Raw genomic sequence first — 13,342 nt, 5'->3', positions numbered from 1 at the left:
ATCTCATTTCCCTTTGGGGTTGCTGTAGGTGATCTGGAACTCTGTTTTTGAGGCTTATTCATGTGTTTTCTCATTTCCACGGGGTGCTTGTGGTGCCCACGAAGCTCACCTTCTCTGCCCTAGGAGCTTGGGATGGCAGCGGGTGAGCTTCCTTCCGGGTTCTGGGACCGGCTCACCTTCTCTGCCCTAGGAGCCTGGGATGGAGGGGGGTTTCCTTCCAGGTCCAGCACCATTTATTAAAGAGACTATCTTTCCTCCAGTGAGGGTGTTTGGCTCCTTTGTCAAAGATGAGGTGGCTGAGTGTGTCTGAAGTTGTTTGTGGATCTTCTACTCTGTTCGACTGGTCTTCAGGTCTGTTTCTTTGCCAGTACTATGCTGTTTTTAATCACAGTAGCTTTGTAGTATAGTTTCAAGTTGGGGGTTGTAATACCCCCTGCCATGTCTCTGTTACCTAGAATTGCTTTTGCTATTCTGGGTCTCTTCTTGTTCCAAATGAATTTTTGGATTGTTTTCTCAAGGTCTATGAAGCATGCTTCTGGGATTTCAATTGGGATTGCATTGAACCTATATAGCAATTTTGGAAGTATGGGCATTTTCACTATGTTGATCCTTCCTACCCAGGAGCAAGGGATGTCTTTCCATTTTCTGACATCTCCTTCAATATCTTTTTTCAAAGTGCTATAATTTTCAGAGAAGAGGTCTTTGATTTCTTTTGTTAGGTTGATTCCTAGGTATTTCAGTTTTTTGGATGTTATTGTGAAAGGAATTGTTTGCCCTATTTCTCTCTCAGTGACTCTGTTGTTTGTGTAGAGGAAAGCTATTGATTTTTGTGTGTTGACCTTATATCCAGCTACTTTACTGAATTTGGTTATTAAGTCTAGAAGCCTTTTGGTGGAGTTCTTGGCGTCTTATATGTAGAGTATCATGTCATCTGCAAATAATGACAATTTGACTTCATTTCCTATCTTTATTCCTTTTATTTCTTTCTCTTGTCTAATTGCTGTGGCTAATGTTTCCAGAACTATATTGAACAAGAGTTAGTGACAACTAACAAGTGATAGTGGACATCCTTGTCTTGTTCCTGATTTTAGTGTGAAGGATTTCAGTTTTTGACTATTTAGTATGATATTGGCTGTTGGTTTTTCATAGATGGCTTTTATCAGATTGAGGTAGAGACCGTCTACTCCGAATTTTTGTAGGGCTTTTATCATAAATGCGTGTTGGATTTTGTCAAATACTTTTTCTGCATCTATTGAGATGATCATATGGTTTTTGTCCTTGGCTCTATTGATAGAGTGTATTACATTGATTTGCATATGTTGAACCATCCCTGCTTCCCTGGGATGAATCCCACTTGGTCAGGGTGTATGATCTTCTTGATGATCTTCTGCATTGTTTGCCGGTATCTTATTGAGGATTTTTGCGTCTCTGTTCATTTGTGAGATTGGCCTATAGTTCTCTTTTTTGGTTGGTTCTTTCTCTGCTTTGGGGATCAATGTGATGTTTGCTTCCAGGAATGAATTCAGGAGTATTGCTTCCCTTTCAATTTTGTTGAAGAGTTTAAACAGTAGTGGCAGAAGTTCCTCTCTAAATGTCTTATAGAATTCAGTGGTGAATCCATCAGGACCTGGGCTTTTCTTGGTTGGTAAGTTTTTAATTATGTTTTCAATTTCATTGATTGATATTGGGTTATTTAGAATTTTTAGGTCTTCTTCATTCAACTTTGGTAATTCATGTTTCTAGGAATCTGTCCATTTCTTCTGTGTTTTCCATCTTATTGGCATATAGGTTCTGGAAGTAGGTATTGATGATTCTCTGGATTTCTGCTGGGTCTGCTGTAATTTCACCCTTTTCATTCCTAATTACATGGATTTGGGCCTTTTCTTTCCTTTTTCTGATAAGGTTGGCTAAAGGTTTGTCAATTTTGTTGATTCTTTCAAAGAACCAACTCTTGGCTTCATTGGTTTTTTTTGTATTGTTTTCTTAGTCTCCATTGCATTGATTTCTGCCCTGATCTTTATAATTTCCTCTCTTGTATGAGCTTTGGGTTTGTCCTGCTCTTCTCATTCTAGAAGCTTGAGGTTCTGCATCAGGTTGTTTAATTGGGCATACTCTGTTTTCCTATGATTATTCACTGCTATGAATTTCCCTTGTAAGACTGCTTTCATTGTGTCCCATAGATTTCAATATGTTGTATTGTCAGTGTCATTTATTTGAAGGAACTGTCTGATTTCTTGTTTAATTTCCTCTGTGACCCTTTGGTTATTCAGAAGTGTGTTGTTCAATTTCCATGTGTTTATGAAGTTTTTCCAGTTTCTTTTGCTGTTGATCTCCAGTTTCATCACATTATGGTCTGATAATATACAGGGGATAACTTCAATTCCTTTGCACTTACCTAACTATGATCTATGAGTGAATATGTAGTCTATTTTGGAGAATGACCTGTGTGCAGCTGAAAAGAATGTGTATTCTGATTTTGTGGGGTAAAACACTCTGTAAACATGTTAGGTTCATGTCTTCAATAGTTTGATTGAGTTCTATATTTCATTGCTTGTTTTTTGTCTAGTTGATCTATCTATTTGTGACAATGGGGTATTGAGGCCCCCCACTAGTATTGTATTAGTGCTTATATGGTTTTTCATGTCCATTAGTATTTGTTTTATATCATTGGGTGCACTAGTGTTTGGTGCATAGCTATTTATGATTGTCATCTCTTCCTCTTCAATTGTTCCCTTTACAAGGATATAGTGTCCTTCTTTGTCTCTCTTAATCAGTGTGGGTTTGAAATCCACTTGGTCTGTAAAGAGGATAGCTACTCCTGCTTTTTTTGGGGTTCCTGTCACATGGAGTATTGTTTTCCACCCTTTAACTTTCAGACTATGAGTTTCTTTTTGAATTGTGTTTCTTGTATGCAACATATTGTTGGATCTTGCTTCTTAACCCATTCTGCCAGTCTATTTCTTTTGATTGGTGAGTTGAGACCATTAACATTGATGGTTATAACTGATATGTATTGAATTATCATTGTCATGACTTTTTCTTTTTGTTTGATCCTCCCCCTTTGCTTTTAATTTCTTGTCGTGCCCGGTGGATTCATTCTGCTGGGGTTCCTGGGGTTGTGATCCTGGTTGTCTTTTCCTAGGATTTTGTCTAAAATTTTTTATAGTGCTGGTTTGGTATTCATGAAGTTCCTAAGGTGCTCTTTGTCATGAAAATATCTTATTTCACCATCAATTTTGAAGGATAGTTTTGCAGGGTACATCAGTCTGGGTTGGAGGTTGTTTTCCTTTAGGGCTTGAAACACATCACTCCAAGCTCTTCTTGCCTTGAGGGTTTGCATTGAGAAGTCTGCTGTGATTCTGATGGGCTTTCCTTTGTAAGTGATTTGTTTCTTTTCTCTAACTACTTGTAGAATTTTGTTCTTCCATTGGGTTTCTGGAATCTTAACAATTATATGCCTATGTGTAGATTTTTTTTGATCAAGGCTAGTTGGAGTCCTATATGCCTCGCTTATCTGTATGTCAAGCTCTTTTCCCCTGCTTGGGAAGTTTTCTGCCATTATTTCTGTGAAGAGTTTTTTATGTCATCTGCACTCTCTCCTGTTTCTTCATTGACTCTGATCAGTCTTATGTTATTTTTCTTTGCATTGTCTAGCAGCTGCTGGATTGATTTCTTGTGGTCCCTTAAAATTTTAAAGAATTTTTTCTTTTCCTCCTCACTATTTGCAATCTTATCTTCTATATCTGAAATTCTGTCTTCACATTGGCTCATTCTGCTGCATAGACTTTCAATGGAGTTTTTAATCTCCTGGAAATCTGTTTGCATCTGTTTCATGGATTCCATTTGTTTCCTATGTTGGCATTCCATCATGTTCCTCAGCTCCTCTATTTTTTTTATCTGTATCCTCTTTAGATTTATTAATCATGTCTTGCACTATGGGCACAATCTTTGATGTTATGTGAGAAATTATTTCTGATTTCATTTTTTCCAGATCCTCTTTCATTGCTAGTTCAGGGAGTCCAGGTGGTTGAGTATCAGAGTGTTCCATCTTGTTTCCCTTTGGGGTTGCTGTTGGTGATCTGGAAGTCTAGTTCTGTGGCTTGTTTACCTGTCTTCTCATTTGGATACGCGGGGGTGGGGTGGGGGTGTGTGTGCTCTTGGTGCCTGGGTGGCTCATCTCCTCTGGGCTCGGAGCCACGGCAGGCCTACCTGGAAGCCTCCTCCTTCCTGGGAGCCATGGCTCGCTGATCTGGAGTTCTCCTCTGGGCTCGAAGCTGTGGCATGTCTACCCGGAAGCTTCCTCTATGCTGGGAGCTGCACCATGCCTACTCGGAAGCATCCTGCTGCCTGGGAGCTGTGGCACGCCGATATATCTTTTGTAATTAAAATCTACATATACTCATATTTTATGTAGAGGGTCTTATACATATGCAATATTATAACATGCATTCATCTCAGTGCATATCATATTAAATAGGATTGACTTTTTTGTATGGTATTGACTATAAATTTATAGAAATGAACTAGATGAAACCATATTTTCATTCAGGGAGATAATTCATTCAAGATATATTTCTTTTTTATTTAAAGCAAGTATGACTAGACTTTTATGTAACTGTAAATAAATATATGGTATCTTTAGGGCAATGTCACTGTTATATTAAGAATTAAAAGTTACTTATCCAGGCAATTATTACCCTGTATCTGTCCTAGAATCTTTCAAATATTTGTCATCCCTCATGCTGAAATCTTTTTATTGTTTAAAAGTTAATATCTAGATTTAATTTTTCAAAGCTTATTTTTCTTTTAAAAAAAAGTGAAGCTTGGCATAGTGGAGTACACCTATAATTTCAGCTACTCAGAGGCTGAGGCAGAAGGATTGCAAGTTTGAGGTCAGCCTGGCCAATTTAGTGAGACCCTGTCTCAAAATGAAAAACCTTTTTAAAAGGACTGAGGATGTAGCTTAGTGGTAAAGCACATCTGGGTTTGATCCCCAGTACCATAAAACAGACAAGCACTTTATGAATCATTCTAGGATAAACACAAAAGTCTGGTAATACTTTAATTGAATGAGAAAGAAGTATATTCTAATATTTTAACTTGTATCCCATTCTTTTAGTCAAAACACAATTTTGATTTACTCTTATTTTATAAATATTATGGGGGAAAATTTCAAAGTATACTCTTTTAGTATAGGATATAAGTTACTCAACTTTCACAAGAACTATAAATAAAAGGCCAAGAAACTTGATATTTTGGATTTGGTATCCTGATGTGAGGTCACCAAAGAGGAACGTGGATTGATATGCTGGTGATCCTAATTTCCTTTAAAAAAAAATTTTTTTTCCTAGCGCTAGTACCAGCTAAGCAAGTAGGAAAAATGGATAGGAATAGAGGTTGGAGATTCTAGAACAATATCCAACAACAGTCCATAAAATGACCTCATCATCAACTCACTCTGAGGCCTTTGAATATGTAGCTGTTTGCAAAGGAAGTCAATTTAAGAAAGAGAAAAAAAAATGATCAAAATAACCTGAGGTTGAAAATTAGGTAAAGACTAGATCCATGAAAAGCTCAGCTGGTTTTTGACTTTCCCTTTTAAGAAGTTTCGAATTATATCTTTAAAAACGAACCTCCACTGCCAGTGTAATTGCTTGGATCTAAAGAAATGTCTTCATTCTAAACTAAAACATTAAAAGTGTTTGTCTTTTTTTTTTTTTTTTTTGGTACTGAGGATCAAACTCCGGACCTTGCACTTGTGAGGCCAGCGCCAGAACCACTGAGCTAAATCCCCGGGCCCATTAAAAGTGTTTTTAAAAAGCATTCACTAACATTTTATTTGCAACAAATTCTAAACTCATAAAATGACCTTCAGTGTGGCAATGGCAAATTCTAGTTCATAATATCTTAATGTTTTCAGCTACAGACGTGGGTTTCAAAAGCCAAGGAACAGGAGTTTAGAAAGGCCAACAGTGGCTCTTAAGAGTGGACAGTCGCAACTTGAACCTTTCCCCATTATTCTCTCATTAGCTCCCTTGATACTTTCCCCTCCCAAGGATGCCACAAGTCTGGTTTTGTGAGTCACCGAGTTCAGGCTTTTTCTTACCGTGACCTCTCAGTTTGAGACACTGAATGTTACTGGCAAGCTCTGTTACTTCAGTCACGTTGGCTAGAAAAATGAAGTTGCAAAGCAGTCAACAGGCAACAACCACAGGGACAAGAGCACTTGGAACACTGCGTTTCAGAAAACAAAGGGAGCTCCAAGGCGTGAGTTCCACTCACAGCCAAACATGACAGAGGCACAGCACTGTTGGATCTCCACAAGTTGAATAGAGAACGTCCTGAATTCAGTGAAGAAAAGATTCCCAGAAATTGAGTCTAAACAGCCCGGCTCACAACCAGAAAAAGGACATTCTGTCCTCACAAAAATACCCTTGTTAATAGCAACTTACAAAGAAAGTGAGCTACAACAGTTCCGCACAGCAGTGCCCACCAACCCAGGCCTCCCACACCCTCCTAGGAGAGCGCCTTTCAGTCCGGCCACTGTCTCCAGCCCCTGTGCATAGGGGACTAGCTGGGACCCACCGGCAGTTACCGCACCACTACAATTTGTACCGAACTGGGTGGAAAACAACTGCAAACCCTACCTTGCATGTCCGGGAAGAAAGGCAGGTTTCCAAAATCAGACCCCGACCCCTCTCCTTCTCTGGTCTCCTATGATGAGTGCATTGCTCTGCACATCAGCCTCTCCCACTGCACCCTCGGCCTCCAATTCCACCCTATGAACCCTGCATTCTCACCTGGCCCTAGGCGTCCGTTCCGCCTCCTCCTCCAGTACCGATGCCCTGCCAGCCTCTCCCCGGCCCACGCCCACGCCCGTCTCCCACAGGGCCGCTCCTCTGCTTCTGCGGGCGTCGCCTTTGGAGCGTTGTGAGCACACCCTGCCCAGCTCCTCACTCCAGCGTCCACCTGTCACACGCAGCACACGCCCTTCCTGTTCCAGGACCTGGGCTCACCCTTCTCAACGCCCAGGGGTCGGCATCGTGTAGGACCGCCTGGAAACGCGACCCAGTTCTCTAATGGACTGTGATACAGCGATTCCCCTCCGGAAGTGATGACTTTGTGATTTAAAAGTCATGTGGTTACAGCTTGTATATAACCAAATGCATTTAAACTCTATAAATATTCACGATTGGAGAGAGAAATTTCTTACTATTTCCTACTCAATAGGTGAAACCATTGTTTCATTTACTTCACATTAATTCACGCGAGGGGCCGGGGATTCAGCTCAGTGGTTCCCCCCGCCTGCCACGCAAGCGCAAGGTCCCGAGTTCGATCCCCGGTACCAAAACAAAAAACAAAACAGAAAAAGAAAAAAAAAATTAATTAATGCGAGAAATAGTATGTAACTAAATTTTTAAATGAAACTTCTTATTTGAGGGATCTGCATATATATTAAAATGTAGACTAAATTTTACTCTTGCCAAAAAAACCTTACTTTCATGACTCAGGGTTTAAAGTCTTACATTTAAGTCTGGCACATAATCAGTACACTGTCTCATATCAGTGTTAACTGTTTTAAGTTCCAGAAACATGGGAGACATAATCTTCAGATCATCTTATATAATTACTATCATTATTATATCCCCATTAATGTACATTTTTTCACAATAATTTTAGCTTTCCCTTCCATCAGTCATGCATGCTCATTTAAAATAATACAATCAAAAAATTAAAAACCAAAGTAAAAACCAAATTCTTAAAGAATTCTATGCTAATCATAAAAGGTTCTCTTTCATACATATCAATATGAGATTATATCCGACATAATTTTTTAAAACTGCACATAGTAAATTCAGCTTCCCTGTAAGTCACAATGTTAGTAACCTCATGTGTAACCTCCCTTACCTTTCAGGAATACCTTTCAGACATATTCTAGGTAGACAACCTGCTGCGGTGTGTATGTGTGCATGTGTAAAGGTAGGAGTCATTTATTATAACTATGTGAAGTTGTCTTATATACTTCTCTGTTTAGGTTTTCATCCTGAACAGTGTACTATGAAAATTCCCCTAAGTCAACTGGTATAAAGAGGAAAAACAGTGGTTTTGAGTAGCGTTCATGGTGGCCCTTTAAAAACCCCTCTGGGCTTCAGCTCTCTTGGTAAGATGATTACTGTCTATCTCTTGCAAGGTTGTTGAGGGCCAAGTGAAGGCTAGCTCAGGGAAGTGCCTGGAAAAGGAGATGCATTTGGTTTAATGGCAGCATGAGATGGGTGCCCTCGAAAGCCTTTTGCCTGCTGAGGGGCGCCCCCTCCCCCTTCCATCTCCCACTATCACAAATAATGCCTCAATAAACATCTGTGTCTACTTCATGAGAAGTGATTTCATTTCCATGTGGACTCCTAAGAGTGTGACAGGTAAAGGTATTTTAAATTTCAATGGACCAGATTTTTTTTTTGGTGGTGGTGGTGGTACTGGGCTGGTCTGCTAAATTGTCCAGAAGACTGAAACTTCTAACCCTTCTGCCTCAGTCTCCCAGAGTGCTTGGGATTACAGGTGTGCACCACCATGCTTTGCCAGATTGCATTTTTGGGGGGGGGTACCAGGGATCAAATTCTGGCCCTTGCGCTTGTGCAGCAGGCGGCGAAACCACTGAGCTAAATCCCTGGCCCCCAGATTGCATTTTTAAAAGGCTAAAAACAATGACGCTATCCATTCGTCTGAGAGTACCTTTCTCCCCAAGTTGCTCTTCAGCAGCAGGAATTTTTATTTTGATTTTTTCCAACCTAATGGCTATGAAATATGATACAGTTCTGCTACTTTATTTGCATTTCCTTACACCTAGCAAGGCTCAGCATGATTTCTTTTATCTTTCTTTCTTCTGTTTTTGTGCAATATTGAGGGGTTAACCCAGAGCCTTTGCGCTAAGATACCTACATCCCTACTCCATTTCATGTTTTTCTACTTTTGAGAGTAGGTCTTGCCAAGTAGCTAAATTGCTCTGGCTGGGCTTGAGCTTGCGATCCACCTCCCTCAGCCTCCAAGAGTGTGGGATTACAGGCATGGGCCACCACACTCTGCTGACTTAATGTTTATTGGCCTTTTGGATATGCTTTTCTATAAATCTCACTTGCCCATTGTTTCTGTTTGGTTAGCTATGTTTCATCGGTTAGTAGGATTTGTGTATATTTCAGCTCTTCCCTACCATGTATTTCAAATAAATAATTTCCCTTAATTTACCATTTTCTTTTAGAGAGTTTCTATTTAACCATAACTTTCATTTTCTTTTTATTTACATTTAATCCTTTGCCATGCAGATTTTAAGTTATCTGTATCTTTTTCTTTGCAACTTCCAGGTCCCATCCTGGCTAATCAAGTTGGAGGATGTTTGTGTATACATAAACCCTGTTATTTCCATTTTCTTTTCTTTACTCAATCTGGAACTTATCTTGATATACCTTTTTTTCCCCCAGATTAATAGGCTGTTGGATCAGCACCATTTTAAAAATACCCCATCTCTTCTCTTTTAATTGAAATAGCAGTTTTGTCATATATCAAACACCACATGTACTGAAATCTATTTCTGAAATCTCTATTCTGTTCCTCTGAGTTTTTTTTCAGAGCCCAAGCCAAAGCCAACAAAGAGGTCATGGTATGCCTCAATCTGGTGAGGCACGCACGCTGTGCCTCACTCACCACTTGTTTCTTTTCTTCCTCATCCAGCCCCTTCTCCTTTCCTTCTTTCTTCTCCTTCTCCCCCACTCCCCCCGCCCCGCCCTGTTACTGGGGATTGAACCCAGGGCCTTTGCAGCCCCCTTTTCATTTCACTGGGAAGCACTGTCTCATGAAGCTCCCCAGGAAGGACTTGAACTTACAATGTTCCTACCTGAGCCTCCCAGAGTGCTGGAATCACAAGCATGCACCACCATGCCCCCAGTTTGTTTCCCTTTTACAGAAATTGTTCCATATATCTTTAAAAAGAACTTTATCTAATCCCTCCCAAACTCTACTCAAATTTAAATTAGAATTATATTTACTAAATTTTGGAAGAATATATGCTTTTATAATATTAAATTCATTTACAAATTATTTAATGTCCTTGTATAATATTTTTTTCTAGGTACTCCTTTAATTTTTTCCTCTTTTAAAGTCTGTTGCTAGTACAGAAAAATGCAATTTATCTGCCTGCCTTTGGCCAGTCCCAACATTAGTATCTTTCTGACTGTTAGCGCTTCTCCTTCCCTTCCTTAATTCAGGCTAAATCTATGGCTCTGTCAGCTTACAGTGAGGAAAAAACGCAAAGATCTGGCTTCCAGAGGCCAGCCTGTGCTCTTTCTCGCTTTTCAGTAGTTGGGGCAAAGGCAGGAAAGGAGGGGAGAAAATGTCTCCCTCCTTGTGGAAAGCTGTAGTCCTCTGTGTTGGCTGTCCCCGCCTCTGAGGCTAATGCCGAGAAGCTCATGCTCAAATGCTGGCTTTCTCTTCCAGCTCACATATGTTCTTAAGTCAGCTTTGGGAAAGTGGCGGAGTATCCCTTGTGGAGATCCACCCACAGGCCTGTCTCTTTAGCTCCTTGTGAATCTACCTCAGAGCCTGGAGCAGACCCCACTTCCTACCCAAATGGCCACAGTGTTCTGTAGTTTCTCCGTAAAAGTGGAGTTTGTATGCCTTTCTTGAATCTGGGGTCAGTCATATGACTTGCATTGGCCCATGGAATATAGTAAGATGTGACTTGTAGGATTGTGTGAATGATACAAGGCATACTTCCATCATAAAGCAAAACACAGCCTTATGCTGTATAAAAGAGACACTCCTAAAACAATGCAATTCAGCCAGGATAAAAATAAAAGTACATGCAAATATGAACAACTAGAAAGCACTGGCAGTGATCTTGATATCATGAATACAGAGTTCCAAAGCAATTTATGAACAATATTTTTAAGCTAAGCCTTTTTCTTTTTAATGCTAAGCAACAGTATTAAGTTCAGTCAGTGTTGCCTTCCTTTTCTAGTTCAAGTTCCTTAGCCTTAAAGCAACCGTTCTCAACATGACTCTTGTCTATGATTTTCCCTTCCTTTCCTGTCACTCTGGAGGCCTTGATGTATATAGCTATGGAAGAAACTAGAAGGATGGAGTCACAGTCAGAATAGTTCATGGCATCTAAGATTTCACAAACAAGGTGGCCCCTGGTCCAAAGAGTGGCCCCTGGAGTTATGGATGTCAAGGAGGTCTGAAGTAGAATTGCAGGGTGAGCTGGTCAGCCGGTGGGGCAGAGAACAAAACTGCGACCCAAGAATACTGTGCTCAATAAATACTGGAGCACGAGGCCTATGTGACTACAACTTTATCTACAAGTATGTTGCTCTGTATAAATCATTTATGCTGTGCTCAAAATCACTGCTTCTCTTTGCATTTAAAATGGAAGCAAAACTCTAATATAGCCTCCACATTCACGTCCCACAAGTTCTCTCCCAGCCTGCATCACTAACCTCACTCTGTGACCCTCTTTTTCTCTCTTTTCTCTCCCTCTCTCCTCTCACCCCTTCTCTCTCCCTCCCCGTCTTGTATGTGCACTGTTGCTAAATTTCAGTCTACAGAATGTGCCAGGCTGCTCCTGTTCTCACTTTAAATTCCACCTACTAAGGCCTTTCCCGTCAACCACCTCCCTATCATCTAAATTAGACTTTTGATTACACTTCTTTACATTTTCTTTCCTATTAGATTTTGTTTAATTTTTAAAAAAATTTCAGTACATGTTTGCAGTACCTACTGATTACATTTCTCATGGGGAGTTAGTACATGTATGTAACATATCTTAATTCTTTTTACATCCACTTCCCCTCCCCTCCTTCCTACCTCCCCCCATCTCTTGCATTTATATTAACTTTTTTGAAGACTTTTGTCCAATGAGACCATAGCTCCATGAGAGTAGTAACTGTTTTGTTGAGTACTTTTAAAAATGTCTGATGCACAGTCATCAGTAAAGATTTGTGAATAAATTTAATCTTCATAATAACCCTGCAAAATGATATTCTTGTCCTCACTTTTCAGATATGGAAACCAAGGCTCAGAAATGTTTGGTGATCTACTCGACATCCCAAAATATGGATCCAAATCCAAATCCTGTGCTCTTAAGTGCTATATTGTCTCCCAAATGAAAATAAAGTGAGGTCTGGAAGGGAACAGGGACCCTGGCTCTGGGGTATGAGGAATGGACAGAGGAGGATCTGTTTGTGGGAACTGAAAATGAAGTAAGGGCCTTAGGTTTCAACTAGAGTAAAACCGTGATGGAATATTCTGGGAAAATGTTGAAGGTACAAAAGAGTGGGACTTTTGAGGATGCAATGGGATGAATCAGTTAAACTGGACATGAGGAGGAAAATGAACAGGAAAGACCACAGGACTTCCTAGCAGCCTCGGGGATAGAGGGTGAATGGATGGCTGACTGGATGCAAGTGCCTCCTTCTTTGGGAAGTATGTGAGAACTCTGGGGACAAGAAGCCTGGGCAAGATTAGAGGGGCTGAATAAAAAGTAATGATGAATAAAAAGTAATACGATAATATTACTGGGTTTACTGCGTCCATCACTGAAACAAAATAATTAGAATTAAGAAAAACTATACCTTAAAAGTGGAATCCAAATAGTCAAAACAGATATCCTGTAAAAGGGCAGAATGTGCAGGCTGACGAGAGTGAGCAGGCTGATGGCTCCTGAAAGGCAACAGAGCTGGTTCCAGAGCCCTCTGCCTGGAGACAGTTGCTAGGCAGTGCTAGATTTGCTCACAAATGCAGTTTTCACCCAAGTATCAGCATTATGATAGCACACATGCTGCCTCCCAATGGCGTTTCCTTCCCTGTTTCATTTAAGAGACTCTGGGAAAATATCACTCATGATGGCTAATAGTCTCATGGAGAGCAAATTGTACTTGGTCATTTCCTGGGCAAAAAGATGAAAATCTGCACTTTACATGTCTGTGAGCACTTTATAAAAGTCTGAAAGCTGCATATGTCATTTGTTCTTTCTTTCTTCAGGGTGAAAGTAAATGTTGTCCAGGAACCAGAACAATGGAATATTCTCTTTCAAGTTCTGCTGATTCACAGAAAAACCAATACTGCAGGGCTGGGGGTTTAGCTCAGTGGCGCCTCGCCTGCCTGGCAAGCACAGGGTCCAGAGTTTGATCCTCCGTACCCTGCCCCCCCGAAAAAAAAGAAAAAAAGAAAAACCAATACTGCAACTCATTTAATTTAAATTCACTTTAAGAAATATTCAGTAGACAATTCTGATAATTTTAATACATAAACAAAAATATCACCATTCCAGAATTTTAAGGCTCTCTTTTGTTTT

At 40.2% G+C, this 13,342-nt stretch overlaps 1 protein-coding gene and 1 pseudogene across 4 annotated transcripts in view; both read right to left on the bottom strand.

The window, feature by feature from the left end:
- Akap19 (A-kinase anchoring protein 19) overlaps nucleotides 1–13,342 on the bottom strand; it is a 204,635-nt gene that overhangs the window by 46,609 nt on the left and 144,684 nt on the right. Inside the window, exon 1 of one of the 4 annotated variants that reach the window (XM_004868984.4) lies at nucleotides 12,621–12,769. The exons of 2 other annotated variants lie outside the window; for them this stretch is intronic. The gene's annotated coding sequence lies outside the window, so the exon portion shown is untranslated. Of the gene's footprint in view, nucleotides 1–12,620; nucleotides 12,770–13,342 lie in introns of those variants that run through there. One more of the 4 variants, XM_087210713.1, reaches the window with a different exon arrangement.
- Nucleotides 1–13,342, bottom strand: part of LOC101700046 (mitochondrial import inner membrane translocase subunit Tim21-like) — a 38,020-nt pseudogene that overhangs the window by 7,152 nt on the left and 17,526 nt on the right.

The sequence above is a fragment of the Heterocephalus glaber genome, unplaced genomic scaffold (assembly GCF_053883595.1).
Source record: "Heterocephalus glaber isolate CG9 unplaced genomic scaffold, H.glaber_assembly_v1.0 deba00001190, whole genome shotgun sequence".
Lineage (NCBI taxonomy): Eukaryota > Metazoa > Chordata > Mammalia > Rodentia > Bathyergidae > Heterocephalus > Heterocephalus glaber.
The sequence above is the reverse complement of the archived record's forward strand: the minus strand, read 5'-3'. Positions and strand labels throughout refer to the sequence as shown.